This window comes from Hyposmocoma kahamanoa, unplaced genomic scaffold (genome assembly GCF_003589595.1).
Source record: "Hyposmocoma kahamanoa isolate Upper Pololo Valley unplaced genomic scaffold, ASM358959v1 83, whole genome shotgun sequence".
In the NCBI taxonomy this organism is placed as follows: Eukaryota; Metazoa; Arthropoda; class Insecta; order Lepidoptera; family Cosmopterigidae; genus Hyposmocoma; species Hyposmocoma kahamanoa.
In genome coordinates, this window is record NW_020654175.1 from 766,523 (window position 1) to 782,562 (window position 16,040).

Genomic DNA, 16,040 nt, shown 5'->3' on the forward strand with positions numbered 1-16,040 from the left:
AGAATTGTTAAATGAACTTAAAAATCTTAAAAAAGTGAAGAATGTAGCTCTTGCTGAATGGTTACGCTGTGTACCTCTCTGGGATAGTGACGAGGAAAGACAAAACTTTAGCAACAATTTAGAAATGAGCTATGAAGAATTAAAAACTAAGGGTTTAAGTGAAATTGAAATTCAGAATAGAATGGTTAGAACTATATCTGGTATTATTGGTAATTTATTGGAAATTCAAGGCAAGAACATGGAGCTGAGTGAAAAGAATAGATTGGTTGACGATATTTGGGAAAAATTACTTGACAGTATAGACGCTAAAAAGGGTGATGTTGTTAATATGTTCGAAAAAAAGATCGCAGAGTGGATACAAGATGTTCCTATGCTAATAGCTAAAACTTCAGGGCAGAAGAAACAGACTGAGAAATTTGTAAAAACACTCGCCACAAACTTGGCTAAACTATCGGACTTGCCAGTAAAGGAAAGAGAAAAAGGATTTCAAGATGCAATAATTAGTAGATTCGATGATTTACTGGATGAAAGGGGTCAAGATATGACTTCTGAAGCTAAAGAAAAAATCATTGCAAAATTAATGCAATCTGTAATTAGTGATTTACCAAGAGCTGAAATTGCTAATCCAGTACAAGAAGAAATGTTAAAAACTCTGGCAAAAGCTGGTTTAGTACCTATCACATCAACTGAGAAAAAAGAATTTGATAGAATAACAAAAAACTCTGCGAAGCAAACAGAAAAATTAAAAACGCAGGGAAAGTGCGATGAAGAAATTGAAGAATTACTACGTGATAATTACAATAATGCTGTTGAAGAAATCTTAAAGTGTAAAGGTGAAAGTTTAAATTCTAAAGGGAAGAAGCAGTTGGTAGAAACACTTATAAAACAATGCTTAAAAGCTGCCAATGGAGTAGACAAAGTATCAAAAGGTGGCAAAGATGTAAAAGACCCTATTAGAAACTACTCTGGAAATGTATTAAATTTTCTTAACGCTGTACCTGAGCTGGATGATATGAGCTCTGCGGATAAAAAGGATTTGAGTGCTAAAATTGCAAAGAGAACTGCACAACTGGCAGAAAAAGGCTACACAAATGAAGACATTGCTAAAAGGCTTCAAAGTGAATTTGAAGATTTGTTAGGGGATTTAAAATTAGAGGTGAATCCGGAAATTTTCGAAAACTTGGTGAATAGTGTTGTAGAGACTGAAAAATCATCTGCAGACAAGCCGATACGCAATCGCAGGAAAAGTGGAGGAAGCTTATCTGAAATGAGGAACTACTCTGGAAATGTATTGAACTTCTTAAATGCTGTACCTGAGCTGGATAATATAAGCTCTGCGGATAAAAAGGATTTGAGTGCTAAAATTGCAAAGAGAACAGCGCAACTGGCAGAAAAAGGATACACAAATGAAGAAATTGCTAAAAGGCTTCAAAGTGAATTTGAGGATTTGTTAGGGGATTTAGAACTAGAGGTGAAGCCGGAAATTTTCGAGAACTTGGTAAATAGTGTTGTAGAGACTGAAAAATCATCTGCAGACAAGCCAATACGCAATCGCGGGAAACGTGGAGGAAGCTTATCTGAAACGAGGAACTACTCTGGCAATGTATTAAATTTCTTAAATGCTGTACCTGAGCTGGATAATATAAGCTCTGCGGATAAAAAGGATTTGAGTGCTAAAATTGCAAAAAGAACAGCGCAATTGGCGGAAAAAGGCTACACAAATGAAGACATTGCTAAAAGGCTTCAAAGTGAATTTGAAAATTTGTTCGGGGATTTAGAATTAGAAATGAATCCGGAAACTTTCGAAAACTTGGTAAATAGTGTTGTAGAGACTGAAAAATCATCTGCAGACAAGCCACTACGCAATCGCGGGAAAAGTGGAGGAAGCTTATCTGAAACGAGGAACTACTCTGGAAAAGTATTGAATTTCTTAAATGCTGTACCTGAGCTGGATAATATAAGCTCTGCGGACAAAAAGGATTTGAGTGCTAAAATTGCAAAGAAAACAGCGCAATTGGCAGAAAAAGGATACACAAATGAAGAAATTGCTAAAAGGCTTCAAAGTGAATTTGAAGATTTGTTAGGGGATTTAGAATTAGAGGTGAAGCCAGAAATTTTCGAGAACTTGGTAAATAGTGTTGTAGAGACTGAAAAATCATCTGCAGACAAGCCAATACGCAATCGCGGGAATAGTGGAGGAAGCTTATCTGAAGCGAGGAACTACTCTGAAAATGTATTGAATTTCTTAAATGCTGTACCTGAGCTGGATAATATAAGCTCTGCGGATAAAAAGGATTTGAGTGCTAAAATTGCAAAGAGAACAGCGCAATTGGCGGAAAAAGGCTACACAAATGAAGACATTGCTAAAAGGCTTCAAAGTGAATTTGAAAATTTGTTCGGGGATTTAGAATTAGAAATGAATCCGGAAACTTTCGAAAACTTGGTAAATAGTGTTGTAGAGACTGAAAAATCATCTGCAGACAAGCCAAGACGAAATCGCGGCCAAAGTGAAGAAAGCTTGTCTGAAATGGAAGATGGTGCTATATCTAACATTCAAAAAGATTTAGTTAAAGCTTTTGAAGCTATTCCTGAATTAGCCAGTACAACTCCACAAGAAAAGAAAGAAGTTGAGAAAATATGTAAAAGTTTAGCAAAAAAAGGACAAAAGTTAATAACCGAAAATTTGAGTGGCGATGTAATAAAAGAAAAACTAACAGAAGATATGATAGACGCAGTTGATACAATTTTAAAAGATAAACCTGGAAAGAAATTAGATCTTAAAAGTAAAATGGAAATTGTGGATCAACTTTTTAATGAAGTTGTCACATCAGTCAATAAATTAAAGCGTAGAAAGAAATCAAATGATTCTGTTAGAGCTATCGACGACATCCCAGAATTGACAAGTTCAACTCCCGCGGAAAACAAAAGATTAGAAGAAGTAAACAAGGAAGTAGCAAAAAGAGTCGAACAGTTGAGAGCTGAAAATTACACTGACGAAGAAATAAAAGACAAATTAAAGGAGGAATTTGGCGACAAAATAAGTGACATGCATTTGCCAATAAATTCAGAAACGTCCGATGATGGGACAGGCGGTCCAAGTAAGTGATAATGAATCATTTCACTCATAAACACACATACACACACACACACACACACGCAAGCGCACGCGCACGCGCACGCACACGCACAAGCACACGCACACGCACACGCACACGCACACGCACACGCACACGCACACGCACACGCACACGCACACGCACACACACGCACACGCACACACACACACACACACACACACACACACACACACACACACACAAGTACATCCATGTCTCAGTGTTGTATAAAATATATATGCAGAATTTCAAGACGATTGGATAATATTAAGGGTTGCACACTTTGATCACTTTTATCTCATACTAGTGAAATTTCGAATTTTGAAGTGCTTTGCACTAACAAGCTTTTCATGTATATCTTTAATTTTTTGTACTTAATCGTGATTAATAAAGTGGGTACCATAGTAGGAATTTGGCTACAAGAAAAGGTGCCTTGTAGTAAGGTTTTAGGATTTCTCAAAGGAACAAGATTGAACAACATCAGACAACATCACATCGTCGCTCTGATCCCAAAGTAGGTAACTAAAGCACTTATGTGATAGAAATTGGAAACTATGATGCTCCCACAAACACCCAGATCCGAGACAATATACAAAAGTTAGTTTTTTTCATTGATCTGGCTGTGGATCATACCCGATATGGCGACACATGAAACGAAATCCAAGACGTTCTAAACAACGGTAACCATCCAAGAGAAGACTACAAAGAGTTATTACAACTCTTACTCGTGTACCCAGGAGGTTGGTCCAGATCACTTTCAGAGTTTCAGGGAGTCTGCATCAAGCAGTAAGGATGGCAAAGGCAATATATGCACTTAAAATTGTCCTCTTCACGAAACAGTTCAATATACCTAAACGAGAATTGAAGACAATGATATGAGTTGCATATTTTGTCAGCCTCATCATAGATGTTCATTTTTGGCACGAGGCTTCAGAGAATGTTTTATATATTCTACAACTTCTGAACACTTCAAAAAACAATTGCTAAGGGATACTTTCTTCTGACAGAAATAAACGTAAGGTTGGTTGGTTTGGTCGAGCGTTTTATTCAGATTGTTAAGGAAAATATAGTTAAAAATTTTTGAAACCAAACTTACAAATAAAAAGGAAATGAAAGGTTAAAAAATTCGATTTTGAATGATAAAACCTGACCCAACAAGAAAACAAAGACTTTGTTGGAATTGTTTGGCTCCTCGACGTGACAAAATACTTGAAGTGAATCCGTAAGAAGCCAAGTGAACGCTATTAAGGTGGTCAATGGTACCACGGAAAGAGGAAAGGCTCTGACAAAACAGTTTAATGAATCGTCCATTGACGAATAACAAAAACAAAATTCTTCTTGAGGTTAGTAGAATATCACAGAAAAGTCGTCACAAAGTGAACATTACAATGGATTGCATCGTTCAAAGTGAAATTACAGATACGTGGGACTTGTCAACGTACGTATCAGGGTGACGGGCGCAGTGTTAGTGACCCTCAGATCTTTGCGATTTAAAACTCTGAGCGGCACCACAACTGCTATGGACAGGCGCGTCGCTTACCAACAGGCGCACGACTTGTTCGTCCCGTCACTTGATAGCATATAAAAAAAAGTTGATTAATATGTTAATAACCATTGACCTACCAATAAATGGACGTCGGGTTCGCGCTAAAAAGTGTCTGCACCTATAGGGCGTTAAAATCGCATACAGAGCGTCAATCGCGCAACAGTCTTCATTTGTTCGAGTGACAGCGCGGTTGTCAATCATGCCCTATCATAATAACTTGTAAAAATTACCACAGTAAAGTGTAACAACAGGATTTTGTATCATATTTTCACTAAACAAATGTATTGTGTTATGATAGTTCTCATTTAAGTTTTATCGTATGTAATCTATATATAAATGAATCGTAAATATAAATTACAAAAGTACACAAAATAATCAAATAGCTAACTGTCCTTTTTCTACACATTGCATGCGCAAAAGATGGAAAGAGACCCATTACGTCAATTTCAAGAAGCTTGTATAAACTTTTTGGTCATTTTCAATTGTTCGAACCACAAGCGATTGAAATATTTAGAACAAAGAAACTATAGAGTCGCTTTGATTTTCGTCTTATTTAAAAAAATCTTTTTTATTAATGACGTTTAATTCGAGCTAACGAAATAAAATGTCAAATGTATTCTTTTAGGAAGATTAGAAAACTAAACTAAATCGGTTTTCGGAATTACGGTTTACGTTTAGTTGGAATATCAGTACATTTCTTATAGTACACGCTTACTTTTACATTTGTGGTAATATTTGTATGTTTGTATCTGCCCAACTCTTTATTATTTCTTTAAGTTAATTTGCACAAAATTCGACATAATAATATATATAAAAATTAGTTAATATTTACGATAAAGGCTACTCCATTACTCTTGTGTTCAAGTAATTTTCAGTCAAAGCTAAATAGGGTGCATTTTGTTAAATTTCCAGTAGAAGCTGAATATGGTGTTTTTGGGCCCTTAAATTGTTGCAAGCAAAATTAGACAGTACTGCAATGACGTTACAATTTAAATTAAATGATTTCGTTTTTTATATTTCGTTACATGTCACTATGTTTGTATAGGTTAACTTCGGACATTTTTTTCGTGGTTTTTGTTTTAGACCCGACGTCCATTTCTTGGTAGGTCAATGTATGTAACACATCTTTTACGTACCACACTACCTATTAATCTTAGCGTCTAGTTTTAATACAATTTTAAGTTCGTGATTTGTAGTTTTCTCAATAAAAAGAATTAACACTAAAAAAATCATATTTTATGCCTACTTTTACAAAAGCGATCTAAGTGTGCAACATTGAAATATTATTCAATTCTTTTACATCACTGAGGCTTGTATTCCAGAACTCTACTCAATGCTCAAGTCAGGATTGCACTGGAAACACAAGCACTGGAACTACGACTCTAATGGCAGGGACTTGAGTATGATTTCCAGTGCTTTAAACCATACTCAAATCCTGACTTGAGCATTGAATAGAGTTCTAGAATACGACCCTGAGACTCGGGGCGTAAGTAAAGTGTGCAAAAATTATATATTTTATTTTTTATGTCACAAAATGAAACGCCCTATATATATGTACACTCCTCTGCAAAAAAGGGGCACCTAAGCAAATAAGGTATTTGACTGTCACCTGCAGTTAATTTTAGTATTTAATTAACTAGTATCCTCAGAATCTTAGAAATGAAAGCAGAAAATGGTTTGAGTAATTTTTTTCTATTAATTTCGTTTAACTAAATGAGAAAATGTCGTTCTAGTGTCAGTGGTCAGTACTACAAAGTTACTACTCGTTAAGTAAAAAAAAAAATTAAAAGTTTTTTGTTTTTTTAATAATGTAAAGTAAAAATGGCAACAATTTAATAATGATTGTGGCCTCCTCTTGCCAAAATCGCTGCTTGTATTCTTCTAGGCAAGCTTTGAGGATATTGCTTATGACCTCTTGTGGAATATGTTTCCATTCCACGGCGGTGACATTTTTTAGCTCCCTAATGTTTTGTGGGGCTGTTTCCGCTGGCCTTGCCCGTCGCTTCAGAACATCCCAGACATGCTCTATTGGATTGAGGTCGGGACTTCGAGCTGGCCAATGCAAACGCCGGATTCCAACCTCTTGAATATACGCGGGCGCGAGCATTGTCATCCATAAAACTGGAATCTTCTCAACAGTCAATACTGGTTGTACGTGTGGAATTCGGATCTCCGTCATGTATCGGTGTGCATTCAATGTGCTATTTTCGGTGAAGACTAACTCCGTACGGTCCATCGAATTAATCGCTGCCCAAAACGTAACGGAGCCTCCACCATAGGGGGTGACTTCTTCAAAACACACGTCTGCAAAGCGTTCCCATGGTCTTCGTAGCACTCGCCGACGGCGGTCTTCACCACACAGAGAAATCCTGGTTTCATCAGAGAACAATACTCAACTCCAGTCCTCTTGAGTCCGTGTAGCATGGTTTCTAGCGATGTTAAGTCTAACAACTTTTTGCTCACGGAGTCATTTAGGGCCACGAGTTGGGCGATGACTGCCTATATTGACAACAAGAAACCTCCTCCTGACGGTCCATGGGCTAATTTGTACTCCTCTCACTTCCTCAAGGTTCTTGAAGTCCACGTACGAAGCTGTGCGATTTCTCAACGCCCGTTTACCAGGAAGCGGTCATCTCGTGGGTCGGTGCATGGTTTTCTTCCAGAACCTGTCCTTCTATTGATGGAACCGGTCTCTTGGTATCGTTGCCAAGTCCTCTGAACTGTCGCACGACTCACATTCAGCCTCTATGACATGTAACATTGAGAACAATTTTCTTCAAGCAGCGCTATAATTTCGCTGGCTATTATTGTTTTGTCAACCATTTTAGAGACCACTTAGTGATGGTACAATAACTTTACATGATGAATTAAACGAGATAACTTTCAAAATTTATTTAAAAGTGATTTATTAGTTCATATGAACTTTCAACCATTCCCGCCGTTTTATGCAGTGAAGAGTAGTTCTTGTAAACAGGTTTTATCTCTTTAATTAAAATTTGGAACGAATGTTTTTACAAATGAGGACCTAACTATCAAGCCAGTGACATTTTTGAAAGAATAAAACCTATCGAGTTCTTAGGTTTTCGCGATTGTTACACATAGGAAATGAAACTATTGCAGACATGTACCTAGATAGACGCCGCAAGTACAGCAATTTGTTTGAAAATTTTTTGTACCCACTATGACGTCACAAGAGCTAGTTAGTCATGAAACCTCCTTCCGCTCGCTCTAAATCGATGGATTGAACGGAACACGCGTATTCCATTCAATTAATCGATTCTAAATAGAATAATTTTTGTTCAAGTATTTGTTGATTACAAGTAGTAATATTAATAGTAATAATAATATTGTAGAAAAATACTAGAATAAGATAGTTAACTCCTTTATTTTACTGTTGATTACTTAAAAAAATTAAGACTTTAATTTTTAATCGACTTCAAATATTGAAATTATTGTCCTTCCAATAAAATGAGCTTATTATATAACATCTTTTTGTAATAGAAGATATTATCGATTAACTTAAATAATGAATACGCACGTCAATATATGAACTTGCGACTGCCTTAATTAATTTTACTAGACGGTTTTCTGTTGGTAATTGATCAAATTGATGAATGCCAAGACAAATGAAAATATTACTGCTGACAAAATATGGTAAAATGTTATTAATTAGAGGAGGTTTATTAATGACGGCCTCGTGTGAAAATTTTGTAATTTGTTTATTATTTCTCGGGTTTCTAACTCTGCTGCTCTGCATTTTTGGATACCATCTTCCACCTTCGTCCGCGAAAGTAACGAACTATATATGACCAACTCCAGGTTTTTCTAAAGACAGCGCACTGTTAATTCTTTGCATTATATATTTTTTGTCTTACTCGTACTACATATCCGGCGATGTATGTAATTATTTGCTCACTATATTCGGACATTCGAGGCGACGTGCTGCAAAAACTATCGAAATTGCTGATACTAGTGACAATAGATACTACAAAACGAAACGCTGTAACAAAAGAGTTATTCAATATTTTTATAATATTGCTAAGGTCATAATAATTTCCGTCCCTTTGTTTTCAAAATCGATCAGAATCGAGAACAGTATTGCCTAACGTATACATCACTAAATGTCAAATTTGGCCAAAGAAATGTACAAGCGGCCGTACCACGAAACTGAATGCATTATACAAAAGTGCGTTCGCTCGATATTCATGGCGTATTAACAAAGGATCACAAATATATCGCACCAAGTGAAAGCCGCAATGTATTATAAATCATGAGACATACACTCGGTTGTACATTTGTTTTGTCGAAATTCGTACAAAACCAAAACAATTGTTTTTAAAATAAATTATGCATCTTCTGATTACAAAATCACTTGCCCGTGGAACGAAACCTCCCTGTTTAGTTGCAGTATATAATGGCACAATTATGCATTTTTCGCGTTTTCGACTGGTATTTATCTACGATAACGGTCCAGCGCGTTCTGAAGTGTAGCAGCGGCAAGTAAGAGAATTTCACTTACTTTGGCCACGCGAAGTACGTACACTTCCGGCGTGTATCGATATATATCTGTAACCGTGACCATGGGACCTCTAAAGGGGTCGGAACGTCGGTTTGTTTGGAAAAACAAATATACGCGATTTAAATCCGGAAAAATAGTTTCATTTCCTATGAATAAAGCCTTTTTCGTATTGTAATTATTTCAGGCAGGGAAAAAATCGAAGGTGCCCGTTTTTTTGTTTGTTTGGAACAGGATGTTACCTAGTTTGTAACAATCCAGAAAATAAATATTTAAAAAATCGGAGTAATTTTTTTTTGTGACATAAGCATTTTAATGAAAAATGTTGAAAATGTACGCCCTGTACGCCAATTTTAAGTACTACAATTGCAATTTTGCTGCTAATTAGTGCTATGTACATAACGAATCATTTCTAGCACCTTTCACAGTTCATGTATCCTAAGCTGCGTTTTACAGTGATTCTATGAAATCGGATAAAGACCTGTTCTTTCAGCGTTTTAAAATGCCCTATAATATTTGTGACATGTGCTCAGAAGTAGAAGTTTTGTGAGTAAATAAATAACAAAATCTATTACGTCACGTATTTTCGACAACTTCAAAGCAAGTAGTAAGTTAGGGATGTTCGAGCTCGATTTTAATATCGATAACGACGAATTAGCGTATTTTTTTAATATGAAATTAATTTAATTAAACAATATATTCTACAAAAATACAAGTGCCAATTTGTTATTTGAAAATAACTCTCCACGTCCTTGAATTTCTACTGCACCCTTCGGTTACAACCCATATATATATGTCTTAGGTCTTAGGTACCTCGTGTCTTAGGTCTATATATATATATATATATATAGACCTAAGACACGAGGTACCCTAATTGAGGCTCCTGTCTCTCACAAAATTGAATATTGAAACTATACTGTTATTATATATCTATCTGATGTGAGAGAATATAAAAATATATAACTATTATAATGAATGAAGAGGTAATAAATGATTTATTTTATCAATACAAGGGGATAAAACTAAATAAGACAAATACAAAGATCCGACAACAAGCACATAGAGGAATTCGTGAGGTCCGCTGGTTCATCGGTTTGCTAGGAGACGTCGGTTCCAATCCGGTTGGATCGAAGGAATTTTTTCTAAGTGTTCCATCTTTGTATTAATAATTATAACAAACTAGTGGAGTATTTTCACAAAAAATATTTGAATATCATGGTTGTGAAACATTTATGGAATATGAAACATTCAGTAAAAATTTAAAGACTTATATATATTCAATGTTACATCTAGGGCAGGGCATGCAAAAACGGTATGTTTTTAAATCCGATTTTTTTTTCGGTCACCCGTTCATTCGGTTTTTTCGGATATTTTTCTATTGTCATCCAAATAATTATTCAAAAGTTCATTTATAGAATTCACATCTAATGAGATCGATCACGGATTATAATAAAAAACAAATCAACAACAACACAATCTAAATTAAATGTGCATATTTAAAGACAAGCAAATTAAAATTTTTTTCTGTCTGGCTCTATGTAGTGTTACCAGCATTAGGCTTGAAAATCGGTAAATTTTCACAAATAGATAAATATCACTGTAAAAACGTCATGCTACTCAACAAAAGTAATCAATTCTTACCTATTTAAATCTAAAAAATAAAAAGTGAGTAAAAAACTTTTTAAATAAATGGTCTAAATTCCTTTTTTGTAAATCCTTTACCTACACTGATTTCGATCTTTCGCCATCTTGAAAGTTTGGTTTGTGCTCGTTTGTTTTTGGTGTCTCTTTCTTGTGATTAGACTTTGCTTTTCAACTATTTCTGTTTGCTATCACGTTGACCTTTAACACTTACCATATAATGTTAAATAAATGTTAATTATTCTATCTAGAACTTTATTATATAATCATAAAATTTTGTATTGTAATCGTTCACCTTCCTACTTACGTTGCGATGTTAGATGTCAAAACGGGTCTATTAGATTGTGAAAATTGTGTTTGTATTAGCCGCTCTTCCCCACACAGTGATACAATTCGATAGCAAACATTGACAAAAAGTCCCATAAACCGTTTTAATGGATGGGGAATGACGACTGTATCGCTGCTTTTTATACACAAATATATTTTTTTTAATTCACGAGCATCAATCTAGTATTTGAAAATTAGAGTAGGTACTGCCTATCAGGTTAATTAGGTATTACATAATTTAAATTATTCACATACATAATCAGCTTTTATAATAACAGAACAACATGTAAAAAAGAGGAAATGTACGGCTTTGGGGGCACAGAAATGTAAGGAGTTAATGTACCAATTACGATTACAGACAAACGAGTATCAATTATAGGCCAACGAAAACAGAAAATTGATCAAGAGACAGCAAATAAAGCAGAGGATAAAGTCAAAGGGCAAAGTACGTCTTCAGTAGAAAATGAACTGCCGAAAAAGGAAAGCAGCCCTAAAGGAACTGATAACACATTTACCGCTCACATGGCGAAATCGTTAAAAAGCAAACTTGACGAATTACGAAACCGAAAAATTAGTAACGAAAAAACTAAGATAATAATGTTAGCTGAAACAAGAGAAGAACTCGATAAAATTTTAGAACAAAGAAGTGAGTTCCTGGATGAAAATGTAAAAAACCACTTAGCTGAAGTATTACTGATTAGATTACTAAAATCCCAAAGAAAACAAAAAAATAATGAAACTCCAAACACACTAGGTGATTTAGTAAAAATCCTGGGTGAATATTCAATACACAGCTCTGATTATATAAAAAGAAAGATAATTAGAAGCTTGAAACATAATATAATAGCTTTAGAGAAAAGCAAGGCATACAAAAGCACAGAATGCAAAGATCAGTTGAAGGTGCATGCTATGCATGAAATAAATAAGTTATTAGAAGATCATTTTGAAACTTTACCGTTTGCTGCTAAGGAAAAAATTGTTCTGAATTTAGTCGACGAAGTTTGCAAAAATTATGAAAAGGAGAAACAAGAAAGAGCAGAACAACTTAATTTCGAAGTAGATGACACGCAAAGTAGTTCAGAGAGTTTTGACGACTCTGACAATAAGCGGAAACAGTCTGTAAACAAACAAGTAGCAGCTTGGTTTAGAAGTACTCAATACAAACCAGGTAACACTACCGGCCAAAGAATTTTTACGAAAGTTTCTCAAAATTCGAAAAGAATTAAAAAGGGGAATTTGAGTTCTGGGGAATCACGAACACACATTGTGAGAAAATTACGTTTCTTTTCGGAAGATGTTGCCGAAGTTACTGGGGAAAGAGTGGATGTAAAGCAAAAGGATAAACTTATTCAAAGACTGTTGACAGGTTCTAATATTAATATACGTAAAGAAATGGACGATGATCCAATACTCGTAAGTAGTAGTAAAGATCAGAAACCGCTTTCACGAAAGCTGTCCGTTCATAGTAATTGCAATTTAAAATGTTCAGACCGCGATAAGAACAAATTATCCATTGACGACATTGAAGGCACATCTAGGTGCTCAAAACATAAAAAAAATCAAAATAAGGACACTGATTCCATTAAAATATCAGAATACGATTATAATGGTAGGAGGATAAGGCGTCGTGAAGTTGAACCCAAATACATAGTCACGGGTAAAATAAAAAGTAATGCTAAACAAAAACATTTTGTACCCTTAATCAGCACAGAAAACATAGTAAAGGCTACATCAAAAATGAACGGAGAAGTGCATACTAAGAAAAGCACGCCATTAGCTCAAAAAAGGAGCAAACAAGATGTTATTAACAGAACTCCGAATGAGTTTGAGTGTGAGTCTATCATTTCTGAAGAAGAAATTGCAAAACTCTTTGACGACATTATACATTATGAAATCTTCAAAAAAGGAAAAAAAGAAAGTAAGGAAAAAGGAGTTTGGTACGACGTTTTTATTTTATCTCCAAGTGAAGATGAAATTCTACAATATAAGCTGGAACCGTCTGAAATACATCGCGCAAATGAAAAAAAATCCCAAGAGAATGCAGAAGAAAAAGAAAAATCTTTTAATAAAGAGAAAGCGGCAAATAAATGTACCATGTTTTGTACTGAAACATCTGACATAGAAGAACCTATGGAAAAAGTGGATGACCAAGTAGGAGTACCTAAAATTAACCTTACACCCAAAAAAACCCCACACAAACGAAAACAATGGATTCCAGCAATATGTGACAAGAAATATAGTAGAACTAATATAAACAAGTTACCAGAGATTTTAAAAACACAAGTTTTTATAAGTGATGAGTTACTTCGTAGACAAGTCACACGAAGTTCTAGTGAACAATGTCCAGCAGAAAATACATCTATGTCGCCAAAAGGGCGTAGGTTTGAAGACCGGAGTAAAGAGAAATCACAGTTGCGTTATAAAACTAAAGGTAATTATTTCTTTTAACAAGTTAATTTAAAGACAGATGAGTGTTTTTTAAATCAATCTTATCAGATAATGATTTTCCACATTACAAACTACATGAATCCATAAATTATACGTCAAAATTAATCACGCAATATTATATTATTCCATTAGTTTGTTATAATATTATTAATATAAAGATCGAATACAAAGAAAAATTCCTTCGATCTGATAGGATTTGAACCTGCATCTAATCTAGAGAATAAAATCAATATTTTATTATTCCTTTAACTTAAAAACACTTTTTTCGCTAAATTGTTATAGACGCAGGTGCTGCTACCAAGCCAAGGAAGACGTCTTTTGTAGACAAGCCCACTTCATCGAAGGAAGGAACTCAACTTCCTACTAATCTACCACGGAGGGATTCAAATACATCAAACACAAAAAACAGAAAATCGGAAAACGAACAGGAAGATCGGGAATCAATTCATGTTGAAAATCGATTGCATGATCTTTTAGTTGAAGAGGCTGGTGTTACTGGTCCAGAAGCACAGTCTTTGGCACATAACGTTCTTCAGAGATCTCTTAGACCTGAAAGTGCAGAAAACTTTATGACTTTGGAATATCTGGATGAAATTCTAACAGACCATATAAAGAAAATTTTGAACGAAGGTCCGGTAACAGATAATCGTGATTACCTTGAAAGGAACCTTGGAGAATTGTTAGCAGACGAAATCAAGCGAGGTACAGTTAATGTGAACACTAAAAACAAAATAGGTGAAATTCTAGAACAGGGGCGAGTCCCAAATGAATTAATAGATAAAACACTGCAAACACTTTACGATACTACGTATAAAATATCGGAACGCGTTAAGAAACTTAACGAGAGAGAGAAAAATGGTAAAAAAGTCAAACTACCAGAGAAAAATGATTACGACTACAGATGTTTTAAAGAAATAGAAAAATTTTTGACTCCAATAACAGCTGATATCAATGATCAAGAGAAACTGAAACAGAAGAATGATATAAAAGACGCTGTAGCAACGTTAAAAGAAATTTTAATGAATACATCGTCGCATGACGAACAAGATAATCAAATGTTACCCGTGTTGCTAAACTTAATAAAGAAAAATCCTCTAACTATTGACACACCAGCAGAAGTGTTAGCCAAACAACTTTTAGAGAATCTTGAAAAGATACATCTGACGGCGTCTACTACTCCACGGCAATCAATACAATCACAGGAAACAGGGGAATTTAAATTAGCAGAGTCAGAATACCTTACCAAAATACAAAATGAAATAGAAAAATGGTTATCTGGTTTATCGATAGACCCGGGTATTGCTAATGACAGCAATTTTAAAAAGGCTTTTATCAAAGATTTGGCTGGAAACGTCGTGGATAGACAAAAATATTACCAAGTTCACTCCGCGAATAAACCGTCCGCAAAAGAACAATTGGAACATTTAAACTATGATGTTTTCAGATTGATGAATAAATTTTTGGAATCGAAAGACTTGGAAATAGCTATGAGTTCAATAGATGAGTTGATGAATGCTATAAGAAGTATAAATGTACCTTCGTTAATTGTTGGAGCCAGTCCAACTTACACTGACGCTTTGGCTAATGAAATCGCTGCATACATAGATAAGATGCCGCCTGGATATTTAGGGGTAGATAGAAGTAAACTACGAAATGCCATAAAGGACTTAGTTGACGAAATAGATGAAGCCAAATATAAACCTGACGTTGATTCAAAAATAAGTGAAGCAATTTCAACCTGGTTACCTAAAATATTTCCCAAAGTTCCAAGAACAGAATTAAACAAAATGGGAAAACAGTTAAAACAAATTTTGAAGGAAAAAGGCTTTACTGATGATTCTTGGATCCTTTCTTTAGATCCTAGTAAGTTTCTGGAAGAAAATCTTAACAGTGCTTTAGTTGATTGGCTGAAAAGTACACCTTTGTATCTTAATAAGAAACAACAAGAGAAAAATGATATGGAGAACGCTGTTAATGTTCTCAGTGACGGTTTAAAGCAAGAAATTAAACGTGTTCTAAATTCGGAGGAATTAGGCAATCTTGATATTGACGCGGTTTTGTTAGAGGAAATAAAAAAGCACCTATGTCACGTGATTAGAGATCCTCGGCTTACGGACCCAAGTTTTATGCATGAAGCGGCTGAAGTTATTTTAGGTTATTTAAAGGACCAACAAATGTTTCAAAACATATCCCAAAGAACTAATGGACCCGGCGAATATTTGGAAGCCGTTGTTGCCAATTGGGTTCAGAGTATTCCTGTACAAGGTAGTAATTCGGTAGAAGAGAAACAGCTAGACGATGCTGAGAAAGAATTTATACGTCGCTTGAAGCAAGCCAGATTGCAACATCATCCCAATTCACCGCAACATGAGAAACATGTTAAAGAAGAAGTCAAGAGATTCTTGCAATCTATAATTACAGATTCTTGTGTCAAATTTGATGAAAA

The 16,040-nt window shown here is 35.0% G+C and overlaps 1 long non-coding RNA gene across 1 annotated transcript; it reads left to right on the top strand.

Moving 5' to 3' along the window:
• The first annotated feature begins 13,327 nt into the window (after positions 1-13,327).
• On the top strand, positions 13,328-14,010 carry LOC113234308. The gene is made up of 2 exons (XR_003310786.1): positions 13,328-13,577; positions 13,877-14,010. It is a non-coding gene; the product is annotated as an uncharacterized LOC113234308 (long non-coding RNA).
• The last annotated feature ends 2,030 nt before the right edge of the window (positions 14,011-16,040 follow it).